Source organism: Oryzias melastigma, linkage group LG16, assembly GCF_002922805.2.
Source record: "Oryzias melastigma strain HK-1 linkage group LG16, ASM292280v2, whole genome shotgun sequence".
Classification (NCBI taxonomy): domain Eukaryota; kingdom Metazoa; phylum Chordata; class Actinopteri; order Beloniformes; family Adrianichthyidae; genus Oryzias; species Oryzias melastigma.
Window position 1 is genome coordinate 22,057,129 of NC_050527.1, and position 2,438 is coordinate 22,059,566.

Consider the following 2,438-nt stretch of genomic DNA (forward strand, 5'->3'; position numbering starts at 1 on the left):
AAAAAAAAAAAAAAAATGTGTTGTTTTTTTAGGACATAATTTCTAAAAAGCAGTAGGAGTTCATAATCCATCTGCTTACACTCTATCCCACTGAATGAATAAAGAGTTTGATCTCAGTTTTCTTTGTACAAGTCTTCCACTTTCAGAAAAATGCCACATAGACAAATTAAAAACACCATTTTGTTTGGATGGGGTCTTCAACTATTGGAAACACTGAAAACAAAAGCAGTCTAGCTATTTCACTGGATGCTTCACTGAATCTTCCCTTTTCAGGTGAGATCAGAAAACTCGATCAGAAACTCGCCCTCCTTCCTTTCTGAGAAGGCGGTTTCATGCTATCAAATAGCTGATCTGTGGGACGGAGCTGCAGGAGCCACAGGAAAGAGAAAACTCAAACTGCTCTGTGGGGTGTTGAGTTGCTAAAAGCAGCTGCAACAGGATGGATGCACTCTCATCCAAGAAAGCACATGTTCAATAACGACACTCTGAAGCACTAGCGCATTTTAATGATGCTCTGCTGACTCTAAGAAGATTACACAGAGATTTCCTTAAATCCACTACCAGGATGTTTGGCCGACTTTATTCCCATGTTTTGGTTGTCTGAGGCAAATAGAGATGTGTTCATCTCACTGCTGAAGCACAAACTGTCCCAGTATCACTTGTTTAACAGGCATCTTCACCTATAGCTCCCTCAGTTTCCTGTCTCCAGACCTGCTTACGTAACACGATCTTCTACTGCTGCAGTTCATCTGCTGAAAGGTGGGATGCGCCTCTCGTTCAGGGATGCTCTCCACCTCAGCTGCTCAACTGAATCAGTTTGATCACTTCGAATGAGTTAAGCCAGTCAACTCTGAGCTTCACCACCAAACAAACCTCACTGAAGTGAATAGATTCCTGACAGAAAAATATTATAATCTATTCCCTGAGAAGATTAGGTTTCTCAATTAGCCACAAGAACAGCAGTTTGGTCATACTTTAATTTGAAATATTTGTTACCATATAAACAACCCTGATGACACTTTTTACATATTTTCTTTTTAAATTATCTGCACCTACTTAGACCACAACAGCTGTGGTTCCTTTTAGCTTCAGGTTATTTTCGTTTTTGCCAAATACCTTGAGTCATAACAACATTTCATACCACGTATGTCGTGTGTTTTTATTACAATCCTATTTAAGTGACATAGATGAGACTGACATCACACTTTTAGGTAAACTGGATCTAACAAAGCTAGAATTTCCTTTAATGACACTTAATTGATATAATGTCATTAATTCGTGGGTTTTCTATATGTGAAATGTTGTATTTTCTGGGTATAGATGGATTAAATATATTCCTTTTCAAACAGTCTCACAGTCGTATCAGGTTTGCCCTTTAACCCTTAAAATTTTCCAGGTAATCAATGGAAAGACGTTAGAGTATTAGTAGGAACAGATTCATTCCCAAACAGAGATTTGTTTATGTGGATATTTGCTTGACTTGTAGCTGAACAGGTGTTTCAGGTGATGTGGGCGTGGCTTGCGCCTGTGACATAAAAGGTGCCAGCCAAGTGCCTGAATCTTTCATAAAGTGGATGTAACTGAAACTCCGCGTCCTCAAAGGAGACTCAAAGCATCAGCTTGGCTCTATTGTATTCATTAATGCTGACGCTTAAAAAGAAACATTGCAAATAAACCGGGAACAATCATAACGACAGTAAAATAAAATGTTTTCATGAAAATATTCATCCGCCCACCATTGTTTAGTATATAGACCTTGAAAAGAGGGCTTAAAGATGTCCGTTCTAACTAACAAAAATAGGTCGTTTTGCTTCAACTGTTGATATTTGATAGTGAGAATAAAAAAGCGCAAAAAGCCTTACCGTTTGGGGCTGTCATTCAATTATTGCATCCGCTTCGATAGGTAAACACGGCTGATGTGAACGTGAGCTAGCTGATTGGGGCCCTCTGCCGAGAACACCCCCTACAAAAACACCTGGAGCCCTGAGAGTAACACTGTGACAACAGACTACCGGCGGTTTCATCTACATGTTCCTGTTTCTCTCGAACGTCCTAAAAATCAGAGGTGAACGTACTGTACCTCCCATCGCCGCACATCTAGAGCTAAAGGGTTGACAGTTCCCAGACTGCACTGCAGCTCGGCACTGCGTACGAGGGCTTTTCCGCGTGGACGTCTGCGACAGCCAATCAGCTCCGAGTATGGTGTCACGAGCGCAAAGGTTGCGCCCGATCCTCCAGGAAATCACACTCCACGCCTTCACAATAAAATACTGTTTTACACAGGGGTTACGATGAGGACTTTAATAAAAAGCAAGTTTGCATCAACAAATCTGTCAAACTTTAAACTTTTACTGACTTTAAAAAAAATCTTACTCTTGGCTGTTATAGACAAATACTGGGGGATGGATTCAAAGCACATTGGACTTTAAAAACCCATC

The 2,438-nt window shown here is 40.5% G+C and overlaps 1 protein-coding gene across 3 annotated transcripts in view; it reads right to left on the minus strand.

Moving 5' to 3' along the window:
* Window positions 1-2,227, minus strand: part of dop1a (DOP1 leucine zipper like protein A) — a 34,483-nt gene extending 32,256 nt beyond the window's left edge. For 2 of the 3 annotated variants that reach the window (XM_024267666.2, XM_024267665.2), the window contains exon 1: window positions 1,863-2,227. The gene's annotated coding sequence lies outside the window, so the exon portion shown is untranslated. The remainder of the gene's footprint in view (window positions 1-1,862) is intronic. The other variant, XM_024267668.2, reaches the window with a different exon arrangement.
* Window positions 2,228-2,438: the final 211 nt, after the last annotated feature.